This window comes from Narcine bancroftii (genome assembly GCF_036971445.1).
Source record: "Narcine bancroftii isolate sNarBan1 chromosome 5 unlocalized genomic scaffold, sNarBan1.hap1 SUPER_5_unloc_1, whole genome shotgun sequence".
In the NCBI taxonomy this organism is placed as follows: Eukaryota; Metazoa; Chordata; class Chondrichthyes; order Torpediniformes; family Narcinidae; genus Narcine; species Narcine bancroftii.
Window position 1 is genome coordinate 677,703 of NW_027211801.1, and position 16,911 is coordinate 694,613.

General features: G+C 41.1%; 1 protein-coding gene across 1 annotated transcript in view; it reads right to left on the reverse strand.

Moving 5' to 3' along the window:
* LOC138750107 (glycogen synthase kinase-3 beta-like) overlaps nucleotides 1–16,911 on the reverse strand; it is a 397,322-nt gene that overhangs the window by 1,503 nt on the left and 378,908 nt on the right. The window contains exon 2 of the transcript XR_011349070.1: nucleotides 107–173. The gene's annotated coding sequence lies outside the window, so the exon portion shown is untranslated. The remainder of the gene's footprint in view (nucleotides 1–106; nucleotides 174–16,911) is intronic.

The window sequence follows — 16,911 nt, forward strand, 5'->3', positions numbered from 1 at the left end:
ATAAATCCAATCTCCATCTAGTCAATTTCTGAGCACTAATATACAATTGATTAAAAAAATTATAATGTATTAATCTATATCAAACATTAATAGTATTTGTCATCACCTCTTCACACAAATTCTGCCAGATTTGTTGATCTATTATGGTATCCAAATCCCGTTCCCTTCTTCCTCTGAATTAAACAAACTTACTTTAGGTGTCTGGTCTTGTAATAACATTTATGCAAGTAAAATAGACTTTTAAATCAACTATAATTTGTTTCAAATTTGAAAGATCTTTTAAAATCTATTCCAGTCCTAATTTCTCTCTCAAATAAACCCTCAATTGATTTTAACAATGTATTAGAAGGTGGACCATATTTAATCATTAATTTCAAGAACATTGTCTGCTCATTTAGAATAAAGATACCTAACTCAATGACAATATAATTTATTATAAGATAAAACATTTTTAATCATTAATTGGTCAAAAGACATCAATCTATATTAGACTTCCAGGTAATAGCTACACATTTCCTTGAAAAAGCTGAAGCCAGTCGCATAAATTTAATTTGATACTTAACATGTTAATTTTATATTAAACATTTTAACATTTCCTAATAAAATAACTTTGGGTCTAACAGAAGTTTAACCTTTAACACTTTCTCTAAAAATGTTTTAATTTGTATTCAAAATTACTTAAGCTTAATGCGCGGGCAAAGTGAGTGAACAAAAAACAAAAAACCTATCTCTTTATGACGTCTAAAACATAAATCTGAAGAAATTCAATTAAATCTTTTTAATATTTGATGTGTTAAATATAATTAATGTAAAAAGTTATGTTGTACTACTCTGCATCTTACATTGAGAATTTTAGTCATATTATCTTCACATAACAGTCTCCAATCATTTGGATCTATTGTTCTACCTAAATATGTTCCCCACTTTAATCTCGATCTGTGAATATCTGATTTGGACATTTTTCTTTGAAGTAATTTTTACATTTCAGAAAATAATTTATTAATACCCACTTTAATAAGTAAAATTTCTAACTCAGACTGTCCAGGTAATTTTAGACTTTGACCTAATTTATCAATTATCAATCTTGATAATAACAAAAAAAGGTGTTTATTTGGAACATTATATTTTACTTTCTTTAGTTGAAAAGAAACAAAATAACCAGCTTCAAAACAATCTTCTATTATTTAGACCCCCATTTGAATCCATAACTTTCAAAATTAATTATTAACAGTCAAAGGAAAACATTTATTTTGATATCAAGGTGTTTTACGTGAAATCTTAACTTCCCACCAATCTCATAATTTATTTTATTCCATAATTCAATTAAATCTGTCAGAATAGGTGGGTCCTTATTACAAACTAATCATCTCGTGTTCTATTTATAAATAAATTTGAGGATATATTTTTTAAAAAGTATTTTAGTGAATTCTACAATTGCCCATGATAAATATTTACAACATCCAAACTCTATTAATAAATTTCAACTGAGCAGGTTTATAATAATTTTAAAAACGTGAAAGCTGTAAACACTCAGTTCAAATTTCCAAGTTAATTTCTCTAAGGATTCCTTTACCATTTTACCTTTCCACAAAAATGTTCTCATTATTAAATTTAGAACCTTAATTTATTTGAAGTATATTGAAAGGAATATATTGAAAAAGTTATTGAATTCTTGGGAAAATATTCATCTTTTTTTTTTTAAATTTTTTATTTTTCACACCATAAATCACAATAGCCATGATATACACTTTTTCTTTTCCACACATTTACAGTGACTTTTTCTCCCTCCCCCCTCCCTCCTCCCAAGCCACCCCCCCACCCCCCCCCCCCTCTCATCCATTTTAGGTATACAATCTAGGTTGCATTAATTCAGTTAGACAATGTTGTCATTCAACAAAAATACACCAGAAATTCTACTGAGTCCATTCTTTTCTTTTCTTCTCCTTCCATCAACTTAGGTAATGTTTGTTCCCGGTAGGTTTTCGCTATTGTATTTATGTAAGGCTCCCATACTTGTTCGAATATTTCAATATTATTTCTTAAACTATATGTTATTTTTTCTAATGGAATACATTTATTCATTTCTATATACCATTGTTGTATTTTCAAATTATCTTCCAATTTCCAGGTTGACATAATACATTTTTTTGCTACGGCTAGGGCTATCTTGACAAATCTTTTTTGTGCATCTTCCAAGTCAATTCCAAATTCTTTATTTTTTATGTTACTTAGGAGAAAGATCTCTGGATTCTTTGGTATATTGTTTTCTGTTATTTTATTTAATATCTGATTGAGATCATCCCAAAATTTTTCTACTCTCTCACATGTCCAGATTGCATGAATTGTTGTTCCCCTTTCTTTTTTACATCGAAAACATCTATCAGATACTGTTGGGTCCCATTTATTTAACTTTTGCGGTGTAATGTATAGTCTGTGTAACCAATTATATTGTATCATACGCAGCCTCGTATTTATTGTATTTCTCATCGTTCCAGAGCATAACTTCTCCCATGTTTCCTTTTTTATCTTTATATTTAAATCTTGTTCCCATTTTTGTTTAGTTTTACCATTTGTTTCCTCATTTTCCTTTTCTTGCAGATTAATATACATATTTTTTATAAATCTTTTGATTAACATTGTATCTGTAATCACATATTCAAGGTTACTTCCCTCTGGTAAACAGGAATATGGAGAAGTGTCGGGATACAAGATAAACGTAAATAAAAGTGAAGCAATGCCTATGAATAACGCGGATTTCTCAAAATTTAAGGAGGAATCCCCATTCAGATGGCAAACGCAGGCAATAAGATACCTAGGTGTGCAAATAAACAAAAATCTAGGCCAATTATATAAACTCAATTACAATCCACTAATGAAAAAATTACAGGACGATTTAGAGCATTGGAAAGAGCTACCACTAACACTGATAGGAAGGATAAACTGTATTAAAATGAACATTTTTCCAAGGATACTATACTTATTTCAGGCATTGCCAATACAACTGACAGAAAAATTCTTCAAAGAGTTAAAGAAAATAATAAGGAGATTTTTATGGAGAGGGGGGAAACCGAGGATAGCACTAGATAAATTAACAGAATGGTATAAACAAGGAGGCTTACAATTGCCAAACTTCAAAAATTATTATAGAGCCGCACAATTAAGGTACCTATCAGATTTTTATCAAACAAGGGAAAAACCAGACTGGACGAGACTAGAATTAGATAAAATAGGGGAAAAGATACCTGAACACATATTATATAAATGGGATGAAAAATTGGTAGAACATAGAACTTCTCCAGTATTACACCATCTCCTCAATATATGGAAGAAGAATCATGTAGAAAGAAATAAAATAAATTACCAAATACCAAAACTAATATTGACGCAAAATAAGCTACTCCCTTTTACAATAGACAACCTTGCCTTTAGAAAATGGGAAAAAAAAGGGATTAAAAGAATAGAAAATTGTTTTTCAGGAAGTAGATTCTTATCCTTTGAACAAATGAGAGATAAGTACAATATAACTGGAGATACAGCGCTGGCATATTACCAGCTGAGATCCTACTTGAAAGATAAATTAGGAAGCAACTTGAGTTTACCAGAGGAAAATATTCATCTTGATACAATTCACTAAACCTATTAAAGTTTTAGGTAAATCATTCCATCTATTTAAATCCTCTTCAATTTTATTAAATAATGGTAAATACTTTGATTGATGAAGGCCTGTGACATCATTTTCAGGGAATTATGCATCTCTATTCCAAATGAGCAGACAATGTTTTTTAAATTGGGAGAAAATTTAAAATACTCAGATACAAATGGTCCTGGGAATCCTTGTGCAGGATCGTCTGAAGGTAAACCTGCAGGTTGAGACGGTGGTGAAGAAGGCAAATGCAATGCTGGCAGTCACTTCAAGAAGATTAGAATACAAATGGAGTCCAAACAGGCAGAACAAAGGGGCACATGGCCCTTTATAGTTCTGCAGGCAGCACTGAGGGGGCCAATCACTCGGGGCAGTCTGGGTCCCATTGGCTGATGTGGCAAATGGCTCCAACACAAGTGCAGGGGCTAAGCAGGGGTCAGTCGTGGTAATTCACCTGGGCCAATTGGGTGAAGGTCAGGGCTGAGTCCGGGCAGGCTGTCTGGATGCATCACCTGCTGATTTAGGTGGGCCAATCACAAGTGTCACCTTTTTTATGTATATTTATTAAAAATTTTAAAATAGAGTATACAGACATGTTAGAATAACAGATATGCAATAATTTCCCCCCTTTCCCACCTCCCCCAAACCCTACCCAACTACAAACTATCCCAAATAAAATATTTTGTAGTTAACTTCTATATGTTCATTGATTTATTCACTACTGTGATGGATGCCTGCTCTTTCCAAAAAATAACCCTCATTACACTATTAAACACATATATTTCATATACAGATGCAATACTTGAATTAAAAAAAAAGAACAATTATCATGTAAATTATAACATATCTTTTCCAATGGAATACACAATCATAACTCTGCTTGCCATCTCTGGATATTCAGCTCAATCTCATTTTTCCATCTAATTGCTGCATATTTCCTAGGCACTGCTCAGGCCAGTTGGATAAATGCAAACTGGAATTTCTCCAATTTTAAACCCAAAATCAATGTTGTCCTATATCCAAGTAAAAATAACATTGGATTGAGTTCCAAATTAAACTTCTTCAGTCCTTCCAAAAATTCCAAAATTCTACACCTAAAAGGTTTCACCCAATCGCAAGGGTCACCTTGATGGCTTGGGGTGAGTCTTGACCTTGATTGACATGTAATGTGTCCTCTGAATAGGAGCGCCACAGTGCCACCCTGTGGTCGCAACAGGCTCTCCATTACAACCATTTAAATTGAACTATTTTTTAACATTGAGTTTAATCTCCCTCAACCAAAGGCATAATTTCACTTTTAATCCAATTAATTTTATAGCCTGATATTTCACCATATTTCTTCAATCGCATATTCAAAAAAAGCAAATAATTTTCAGGGCCTGTTAAATAAATCAAATCATCGTCAACAAATAAATTAATCTTCAATTAATCAGAATTAACTTTAATTACTTTAATATTAATATATTTTATTAATTATGCTAAACTTTCAATTGATAAACCAGATAAAGCTGGGTACAAAGGACATCCTGATCTAGCTGATCTAGTTAATAAAAAAGCTGAAGATATGTCCATTAGTTTGTGTTAGGGACAGGGCAGGGTGCAGTGAGGGTTGTAAGGGGTCAAAATGCCATTAAACTGGTAGGAGTTGATTGCTTCTCAGACTGCAGTCCTGTGACTAGTGGTGTGTCTCAGGGATTGGTGCTGGGGCCATTACTATTTTTCATATCAATGCTCTGGGTGATAATGTGGTGAATTAAATCAGCAAGTTTGCAGATGACACTAAGTTTGGAGGCGTTGTGGACAGCGAAAAAGGTTTTCAAAGCGTGCAGAGGAATCTGGACCAGCTGGAAAAATGGGCTGTAAAATAGCAGATGGAATTTAATGAAGACAAGTGTGAGTTGCTGTATTTTGGAAGGACAAACAAAGAAAAGACATACAGGGTGAATGGTCGGGCCCTAAGGAGTGCGGTAGAACAAAGGGACCTGGGAATACAGATACATCATTCCCTGAAAATGGCATCACAGGTGGATAAGGTCAGAAAGAGAGCTTTTGGCATCTTGGCCTTCATAAATCAAAGTATTGAGTACAGTAGTTGGGATATTGTGGTCAAGTTTTATAAGACATTGGTGGGGTCAAATTTGGAGAATTGTGTGGAATTTTGGTCTCTGAAATATGGGAAAGATTGAAGAGAGCAGATAAGAATTAGTAGGATTTGGCCAGAATTCAGGACCTGAATTACAGGGAAGTGTTAGACAGGTGAGGACTTTATTCCCTGGAGCGTATTAATGAGGGAGATTTGATCGAGGTTTTTTAAATTATGAGGAGTATAGACTGAGTATAGCTTTTTCCTAAAAATTGAGGACATGGACGAAGAATGAAAGGAGAAACATTTGGGGGAACATGAGAGGGAACCTGTTCACACACAGAGTGGTGGGAGTGTGGAACGAGCTGCCAGCTGAAGTGGTGAATGTGGGATCAGTTTTAACATTGAAGAAGTATTTGGAGAGTTTCATGGATTGGAGGCTGGAGAGGGTAATGGACGGTGTGCAGGTCTTTGGGACAAGGCAGAATCTCATTTGGCACAGACTAGATGGGCCAAAGTGCCTGTTTCTGTGCTGTAGACATCTCTGGTTCTAGAATGTCCAAAAACACCATCCACGGGGAATTCCATCTGCGCCACAGTGGCCCTAGATGATTGATGGATATTTTCTAAATTCTTTGGACTTCAGCTTGTATTGGGAAGGGTTGTGGCTGTCATGTGATGGCACTGTTCTGCCTACATTGTCGGAGGACACACAAACTACTCATCAAGGTCTGGTTCCACCCCACCCATTAGTGCTCACCTTGCTGTTGGCCACATGGAAATGACTTGGACTGCACTCTCCAGCCTGTCTGTACTTGGCCTTGGACAAATGGCTATTTTAATTAGATTAACCCTCCTGCCATTGAGCTATTGGCCTCCAGTAAATGATGTGAGCATTATAAAGTTGCGATGTTCTCCTTGAGTACTATTGGGTGGGATAGTCAGGCTAAAGAAGGCAGCGGTGGCTGTACCTCTGGCTCAGGGTCATCCTCTGCAGCCCAGAAGGGAAGGGAAAGGAAAGGAGGAGGAGGGCGATGGTTATTGGGGATTCAATGGTCAGGAGGACTGATAGGGGTATTAGCAGATAAAATAGAGGAAGCCGTATGGTAGTTTGCCTCCCTGATGCCAGTGTCCAGGATGTAACTACTCATATCCAAGGCATCCAAAAGGGGGAGGGTACTGAACTAGAGGTCGTGGTACATGTTGGTCCCAACAACATTGGGAGGAAGGAGTAAGTGATCCAAAAGAATGAATATAGGGAGTTAGGTAGGGAGCTCAGAAGAAGAACCATAAAGGGTGTAATCTCTGTATTACTTCCTGTGCCACGTGATAGTGAGGGCAGAAATAGAATCAGGTGGATGCTGAATGCGTGGCTAAAGAGGTGGAGTAATGGGCAGGGATTTGGGTTCTTGGATCACTGCAACCTATATTGGGGGAGGTAGATGGAACGGGGACAGTATGGATGGGTTGCTTCTGAACCCCAGAGGGACCAGTCCCCTGGCGGGGGCATTTGTTAGGGCTACTGGGTGGGTGGAGGGGGGTTGCTGAGGAGGAGAGGAATAGAAGCTATGATGGGGAACAGAGGATGGTGACAAATAATATTGTGGATGACCAAGAGGGGGATAGGCAGAAGGTAAGATGCGGGAAGTCTCTGAGATGCATTTACTTCAATATAAGGAAGGTGGAGGAGCTGAAGGTGTGGATAAACACTTGGCAGTATGATTAGTATGACTTAGTTGAAGCAGGGTTGCGACTGGCAGTTAAATATTCCAGGATTTCTCTGCTTTAGGTGTGATAGATTTGGAGGGGGTGAGGGGTTGCATTACTTGTCAAGGAGGATATTATAGACGTACTGAAGCGTGATACATTGGAGGGCTCGTCAAGGGAGACGGTGTGGATGGAATTAAAAAATAAAAGAGGTGAGGTAACGCTTATAGGGGTGTATTATAGACCAACAAACAGGGAGAGGGAACTAGAAGAGCAAATGTGTAGGGGAATAGCTGAGATGTGCAATAAGCACAGGGTGGTGTTGGTTGGCGATTTTAATTTTCCTAACATAGATTGGTAGACGCAGTCAGTGAGTGGGCTGGATGATTAGAGTTTGTAAAATGTGTTCAGGTGTGCTTTTTGCATCAATATTTTGAGGTGCCTTCTAGAGAGGTGGCAGTCTTCGATCTCCTGTTGGGAATTGACTAGGGCAGGTGACGGAAGTGCGTGTAGGGGAGCACTTCGAATGCAGTAATCATGGTACCATTAATTTCATCTTAATCATGGAAAGTGGTCAATCTGGTCCGAAGATGAAGGTCTTTGAGTGGGGGAAAGCCAGATTCAAAGAAATGAGAAGAGATTTGCTGGGAGTAGTTTCGACTGATCTTTTTTCTGGAAAAGATATAGAGGAGATTAGAGAGCATTTAAAGGTAAGATTCTGAGAGTGCAAAGTCTTCGTGTTCCTATCTGGACAAAAGGAAAGGCCAAATGTTCAAGGGAGCCATGATTTTCTCGAGAGATTAAGAATTGGTTCGGGATAATAGGGAGGTCTACGTTAAGTACTAGAAGCAAAGGATGGATGAGATGTTGGAATGATACATAGATTGTAGAAAGAACTTTAAGAGGGAAATTAGAAAGGGAAAAAGAAGGTTCGAAGGGGCTATAGCAAAATAGGGTGAAAGCAAATCTGAAAGGTTTTTACAAATATGGGAAAAGCAAAAGGAAATTTAAGGATAGAATAAGTCCACTCGAAAATCAGAGCGGAGGAATGTCTGAGGAACCATATGAGATGGGGGAGATATTGAATAAATTCTTCTTGTCAGTGTTCACGAGGGAAAGAGAATTGTGTAGGATACGTGATGCAAAAGGGTTAGTTATGGAAAAATTAGTAAAGAGGGGATTTCATAACTTCTGGCATATATAAAGGTAAATAAATCTCCTGGTCCAGATGAGGTTTTTCCCAGGACCTTAAGGGAGTTCAGGGAGGAAATAGCAGAGGCTGAAAGTGATTTCTGAAATTTCACTTGAGGAGAGTGCGGTGCCGCGGGGTTGGCAGGTTGCAAACTTGGTTCCATTGCTTAAAAGGAGGGCAAGGTGTAGGCCAAGCAATTATCGGGCAGTAAGTTTGACATCACTAGTAGGGAAACTAATGGAAGGAATTCTTAGGAATAATATGTATAAATACCTGGAAAGGCAGGGATTGATCAGGGACACCCAACAAGGGTTTGTGAGGGGAAAGTCATGTTTGATGAATCTTGTTCTAATTTTTGAAGAGGTAGCCTGAATGGTTGATGAAGTTCGAGCAGATGATGTGGTCTATTTGGGTTTTTGTAAGGCTTTCAATAAGGTTCCACGTGGAAGGTTAGAGAGGAAGGTTCATTCTCTTGGGATTAATATATTGACAATCAGATGGGTTCAATAGTGGCTGGAAGATGTCACCATAGTGTAATGGTGGACAACTGTCTATTAGGATGGAGGCCAATGACGAGCAGTGTATCTTTGGTATCAGTGTTGGGTCCTTTGCAGTTTGTCATTTATATTAATGATTTGAATGATGGGGTGGTAAATTGGGTGAGTAAATATGCAGACAATACAAAAATAGGGGGAGTTGTGGAGAGTTAGGAGGGTTTTCATGGACTACAGAAAGACAGTTTGGGAAGGTGGGCTGAAAGGTGGCAGATGGAGTTTAATGTAGATAAGTGTGAGGTGATTAATTTTGGAAGGAATAACCAAAATAGGATGCATGCAGTGAAGGGGAAGGTATTGAGGAATGCAGAGGAATGGAGGGATCTTGGAATAATGGTTCAGTATTCCTTGAAGGTGGATTCCCATGTAGATAGGATGGTGAAGAAGACTTTTGGTTTGCTGGCCTTTATAAATCATAGCATTGTAAATATGTGCTGGGGGGTTATGTTAAGACTGTTTAAAGCATTAGTGAGGCCAAATTTGGAGTATTGTGTGCAGTTCTGGTCTCCAAATTATAGGATGGATATAAATAAGTTTGAGAGGGTGCAAGGAAGATGTATGAAATGTTGGCTGGATTGCAGAATGTTGAATACGGAGTAATATTGAGTAGACTGGGATTATATTCATTGGAGCATAGAAGGTTGAGATGTGATTTGATGGAGGTATTTAAAATTATGAAGTGAATACATAGAGTTGATGTGAATAGGCACTTTCCCCTGAGGGCAGGGGAGATTGGAACAAGGGGTCATAAGCTAACAGTTAGGGGGAAAAACTTAAGGAGCAATACAAGAGGATGCTTCTTCACTCAGAGAGTGGTGGCTGAATGGAATGATCGTCCGGAAGAGGTAGTTCCACCATGGTCAATTCTGTGATTTAAGAGGAGATTAGTTGAATACTTGGATGTGAGGGGATTGGAGAGTTATGGGCAAGGTAGTGGGTAGGTGGAACAAGTGGAGTTGTACGTAATTCGGTGCAGGCTAGAAGGGCCAATATGGTCTGTTTCCATACTGTAAATTGTTATGAGGCTATATGGTATGACTAAGATTGTTAATGTGTGATATAGGTTGGTTCATAATAACTTTATACATTAGTGATATTTGACCCCTCAAAAATCAAAGAGATCATATTTAATTTCTTCATATTTATGTTTCAGGTGCCAGAAGGAAGTAGGTTCTTTCCTACATTCCACTTGGTTATGTGATTATGGTGAAACAATTTTACCTCCATATACTATGAAAATCCCCCTCATAATTTTAAATACCTCCATCAAATCTCCCCTGATTCTTCCACATTTGATGTGATAAAGTCCTAACCTGTTTAACCTTTCCCTGTAACTCAGTTTCTGAAGTTCAGGGAGTGTCCTAATAAATCTTCTCTGCACGCTTTCAAACTTACTGATATCTTTCCTGTCGTTAGGTGATCAAAACTGCTCACAATGCTCCAGATTTGACCTCACCAATGTCCTATTGAACTTGACCAAAATAATCCAACTGCTATACTCAATACTTTGACATATGAAGGCCAAGATGTCAAAAGCTCTCTGTATGCCCATATCCCCCTGTGATGCCTCTTTCAGGAAATGATGTATCTGTATTCCCAGGTCCCTCTCTTCTACCACACTCCTCAGTTTAGGATGTTTGTGACTAAGATGCTTTTCCCCTTTATTTGTCACTGGGCTCCACAGTTTTCAACTTGTAATCAAATAATTCACATGTAATTAAAGTGCATGTTCCAGATTTTATTCATGGTTATTTGGACACATTTTGGTTTTACCATGTAGAGATTACAGCCCTTTTAATCCATGGTCACATAACATTTGGCTTCACCACTGTTTGTGAGAACTCAGGTGTGTTTAATTGCTTCATTGGTGCAGGTATAATTGAGTGAGGCTTTCACTAAGCGTTTGGAATCTGTGGTTGCCATCTTTCTCCACAAAGAACAGAGTTGTGCGAATGAAAGTTAAATAATTCATTATGAGGCTGGAAAACCAGAATAAAACAGTGAAAGACATCGTCAAACCTGCCTCCTGAAGAGTGTTTCTGATCTGTCCGACAGGAGTTTGGGGATTTTTCTTCATTCTGCTAAGATTTCTTTTGTCATCAAAAGTGGAGGTTTTCCTTGGTCGACCAGTCCCATTGCGATGACTGAGATCACCAGGACCCTCTTTCTTCTCAGTGATGTTCCAAACAGTTGATTTTAGTCATCCTAAGGTTTGGGCGATGTCCCTTACTATTTTATTCTGGTTTTTCACCTCATAGTTACTTCTTTAACTTTCATTTGCACATGTTTGTGACATTAAATCCTGATTCTGTCGGGTTTATCTCAAGAGATGCTATTTCTCTGGCTGAGTCAATCCAGCAAACCTTCATTTACATATTTTTTTATTTTGCAGTTCATAAGGTGGCTTTTAACAATGTGGACATAATTAAGAAAAGAAAATAACCATTGGCGTTCCCAGCCATGTCAATATTGCAGGAGTTCGGGGACTGGAATTGTTGGCCTTCAGTGTTGGAGGGATTGAATTAGGAGCAGGCAGGTCGTGCTGTAACTACACAAGGTCCATGTGAGGCCACATCTGGAGAACTGTGGCAATTCTGGTTTCCTTACCTGAGGAAGAATTTACTAGCTTTGAAGGTGGTGCAGAGGAGGTACACCAGGATGATTCCAGAGATGAAGACGTTGGCCCATGAAGATAGCTTGAGTTGTCTGCGACTGCACTAACTGGAATTTTGATTAATGAGAGGGGATCTAATAGAAATGTATGAAATTATGAAAAGCATGGATTAGATAGAGGTAGATAAGTTGATTCAATTGGTGGGAGGGACTAGAACTAGGGGGCGGCCTCATTCAGGGGAGTAGATTAAGGATGGAGATGAGGAGGAACTGCTTTTCCAAGAGGGTGGGGAATCTGTGGAATTCACTGCCCATTGAAGCAGTCAAGACGACTGCAGTAAATATATTTAAGGCAAGGTTGGATGGATTTTTACAAAGTTTTTACATAGTAGGTGAATTAAGGGATATGGGGAAATGGCAGGTCAGTGGAGATGCCCCCATTATCGGATCAGGTTCAAAATGCTGAACCTACTTATGCACACATATGCAATCTTTGGCTTGGCTTCGCGGACGAAGATTTATGGAGGGGGTAAATGTCCATGTCAGCTGCAGGCTCGTTTGTGGCTGACAAGTCCGATGCGGGACAGGCAGACACGGTTACAGCGGTTGCAGGGGAAAATTGGTTGGTTGGGGTTGGGTGTTGGGTTTTTCCTCCTTTGCCTTTTGTCAGTGAGGTGGGCTCTGCGGTCTTCTTCAAAGGAGGTTGCTGCCCGCCAAACTGTGAGGCGCCAAGTTGCACGGTTTGAGGCGATATCAGCCCACTGGCGGTGGTCAATGTGGCAGGCACCAAGAGATTTCTTTAGGCAGTCCTTGTACCTTTTCTTTGGTGCACCTCTGTCACAGTGGCCAGTGGAGAGCTCGCCATATAACACGATCTTGGGAAGGCGATGGTCCTCCATTCTGGAGACGTGACCCACCCAGCGCAGCTGGATCTTCAGCAGCGTGGACTCGATGCTGTCGACCTCTGCCATCTCGAGTACTTCGACGTTAGGGATGAAAGCGCTCCAATGAATGTTGAGGATGGAGCGGAGACAACGCTGGTGGAAGCGTTCTAGGAGCCGTAGGTGATGCCGGTAGAGGACCCATGATTTGGAGCCGAACAGGAGTGTGGGTATGACAACGGCTCTGCATACGCTTATCTTTGTGAGGCTTTTCAGTTGGTTGTTTTTCCAGACTCTTTTGTGTAGTCTTCCAAAGGCGCTATTTGCCTTGGCGAGTCTGTTGTCTATCTCGTTGTCGATCCTTGCAGCTGATGAAATGGTGCAGGCGAGTTAGGTAAACTGGTTGACCGTTTTGAGTTTTGTGTGCCCAATGGAGATGTGGGGGGGCTGGTAGTCATGGTGGGGAGCTGGCTGATGGAGGACCTCAGTTTTCTTCAGGCTGACTTCCAGGCCAAACATATGCAATACACAAAGGGTAAATGTACACTTCGGATAAAGAGCGATAAACCGAGAGAAATTGAGGAAATTACTTAAATACATACAGAATCAAGGTGATACTACATGGCCCCACCACATGACCGAACAAAGCCAAGTGCAGGAGCTGAGCTGGGGTCAGTTGAGGTGATTCACTTGGGCCATTTGATTGAAAGTCAGGTCTGAGTCTGGGCATGCTTTCTGGACCAATCGCAAGGGTAACCTTGAAGGCTTTGGGTGAGTCTTTAACCTTGATTGACAATTAGTGTGTCTTCCCAACAGGAGTGCAGCAGCACCACCATGTGGTGGATGCTGCCTCTCCATTACAATTCACCCTTTCAGAAGACTGCATGCCAATAATATATGATAACTAAGTCTAACAGAGTAATGCCAAAGTGCGTATGATTCACAGGCACAACAAAGAATAATCATGGCTATAATAAGAAGAATAAATACAGTACCCCAGTGTATGATAGTTACCCAGATACACCCAATGGAGCCAAATGACCACCAGTCTCCACATGAGGTGATGTGCTGGATGAACTGCTCCCTGGATTTTTTAAATTTTAGCCACAGATTCCCGAATGTGGTCAGCTAAGTGGGTGCTGTTGGTGGATTCATTGGGTAGGTAGGTGCAGCGTCCTGACCAATAACGACACAGGTTACCACATTCACCATCAGCAGTTAGTCCAGGGCTATCCAATTTTGCAGTGCGACCATACGGATCGCCATTAGCTCTGCAGCTATCTGGGTCAAGGCATTCTGTGTTTGTTGTAAAGCCACTGCCATCTCGTTTGCCAACATCTCAAGGATGTTGGACATCTGGATCAATTTGGTGGAGAGCCAGACAGTACTGTACCTGGGGAAGGCGATCACTCAGAACCTTTCCACTGCTATGATGGTTCACTTGTTGTGGAGGTCACCAAAGGCTGGGTGCTCCCCCAGGTAATCAAGAGCATGGATGTAGGACACCACGAATTTGGGAAAACTGCAGTCGTACCAGGGGGCAGGGAACCAGGGGTAGGCATGGTGGTTGCATACCCAGTGGGTGCAATTCAAGGTCCAGGGAGCCCCCAGCTTGGTGACACCATTGGAGGTGGTGAGTGCTGAGCCCGGGTAAAAACACACATAATGCTATGGGGGTGGGAGGGCTGTATTGCAGCACACCACTAGGCAGGTGAACCGGCCCTGCTTGTAATCCACGTGGCGGGGCAGTCGGCCAAAATGGCGCTGTCAGGGGTATCCCCTTCATCTCAACAAAAGGCTCAGAAGCCCATGCTAGGGGACCACACGACACCAGGGTGACGTCATCGCCCCCCCCCCCCAGCACAGTTCTTAGCCAGGTCTGGGCTGGGAGTACAAGTCCAGCCCAGTAGCCTGCAATAAATCAGTTCTGCTCACTGACCTCAACCCATCTGGTTGTGTGTTCTTTCAGTAACAGTGTAGTTGCCGCTATAATTGGTGACCCCAACTGGTCTAACATTGTTGAACCCATCATGAGCGAACCTGGGATCAGTGTTATAGTCTTCAAGCTGCCTGAATTCTGGGTTCAGGAGCCGGAGACAGGGTTTGACCACACGGAGGCTCAGTTTCACCTTGCCAGATTTCATCTGACATGACCTAATTCTACCATGTGATCACCGCCCTGGACCAGGATACCACCAAATATGTGCCGCACCTTGTTCAGCACCCACCCATGGAAGACAAATATGAGACGATCAAGCGAGTGCTCACCTGATCCCTTGGACAATTCAGGCACCAGTGTGCCACTTGTATGCTGCACTTCAACGCCCTGCCTGGCACCCCTGTGGAGACTATCGAAGGTTCATTGACGTGACAGTTCCTGACCATTACCCATCCCTCACATCCAGGACTTTACTGCCAATGTGCATGGTGCAAGGGTTTTTTCCAAGGTTGACCTTGTTAGAAATAGATGTACCTTCACAGAAATTGCTCGAGACAAAAATTGAGAACAAAGAACATTTATTAAACAACAATGCAAAGTTGGGTGCTTCCCCTTACCATGGGAATACACACATACACTGGGGCTTTTATACAGTTCATTTCAGTATAGGGATACCCTCCCCCTTACATTCTTCTGCCTCCTGGAGAGGTTTGGCATTAGGTAATCCCGCCTGCCTACGTGCTGTTTCTGTGCACTTGGAGGACCAGCGGGTATCCTGTCGGAGTCTTCTCATGTCATTATCCTCATTGTCCTTATTCACAACCCTGTCTTTGTTCTAATTTACACCTTCCCGACCCTCAGGGCTGTGTCCTCATCATATGTAGAACTGGCTAATACTGTCTAAGGCTTACTAATTACATATTCAAACTTGCTAATTCTATCTGGGGCTAGAAGACCCTTATCTCATTCATACTAACTCTACTTCCTACATTCTATTAACAATTATCTCTCCTCATCTCATTCATACAGTGAACTTGCTGATTCTGTCTAAAGGCTAGGAGATCCTTATCTTACTCAGACTGATTCTGCTTCCTGCATTCTAATATCCATGTCTCATCCTGTTAGTACTGGCTTCATTCATTTACTCATGTATCAATTTTTGTGTCTTCATGTTCATATTTGTACATCAGTTTTTATCATCTCTCACAACCTGGTGCACGGGTATCACTAAATCCACCATGGTGCACCCTGAGGACATACCCAAGACGGCCATCATAACCCTCTTCAGCTTGTTTGAATTCCTTCGCATACCGTTTGTGCTCAAGAACCACACTCACACATTCCAGCGCCTCATGAACTCAGTGGGGGTGACCTCGATATCATCTTCGTTTCCTTAGATGATATCGTCATTGCCAGCAGTTATCGGGCGCAACACAAGGCCCAACTGCCCACCCTCTTGTCCCAGCTGGCCGACATCAGCCTCACCATCAATCCAGCTGAGTGCCAGTTTGGGCAAGAGTCCATGCAGTTCCTGGGCCATATCATCATGGCCGAGGAAGCCATGCCCTCTGCTATAAAGGTCGCTGCTCTCAAGGTTTTCCCACAATCTCAATGGGCTGCAGGAGTTTGCGGGTATGGTCAATTTCTACAACCGATTCAAAGCGGGATCTGCACGTGTCATGGAGCCGCTATTCACCCTCATCGTAGCCAAGCACAAGACGCTCACCTGGATCCCAGAGACCTGCTGTGCATTCGAGGCCACCAAGGACACACTCGTGAATGCCACCATGGTCACCCACATGCACACTGACCTGCAAATGGTGCTCTCCATTGATGCCTCTGCCTCATCTGTCAGTGATGTCCTGGAGCAGCAGGTGAACGGACAATAGAAATCGCTGGCATTCTTCAGCCGACTTCTCCGCCCACCAGAGTGCAAGTATAGCACTTTTGACCGTGAGTTACTGGGCATGTACCTAGTGGTGAGGCATTTCCACTATTTCTTGGAGGGGAAGAATTTTACCATCGTCACTGACCACAAACCCCCTCACGCAGGCACTCGCGATGTCGAAGGACCCCGTGTCGGCCCGCCAGCACCGTCACCTCTCCTTTGTGTCAGAATTTACCACCAACATTCAGCACAAGACAGGGAAGGACAACATTTTAACCGATGCACTCTCATGACCAGTCATCTGTATACTGATGCCCGGCCTCGACTTCAACCAGCTCACCCGGGATCAGAAGTCAGATGAGGAGACGTGAACCTTCAGGACTGCCATCAAGTGCCTGTGGTTCCCAGACC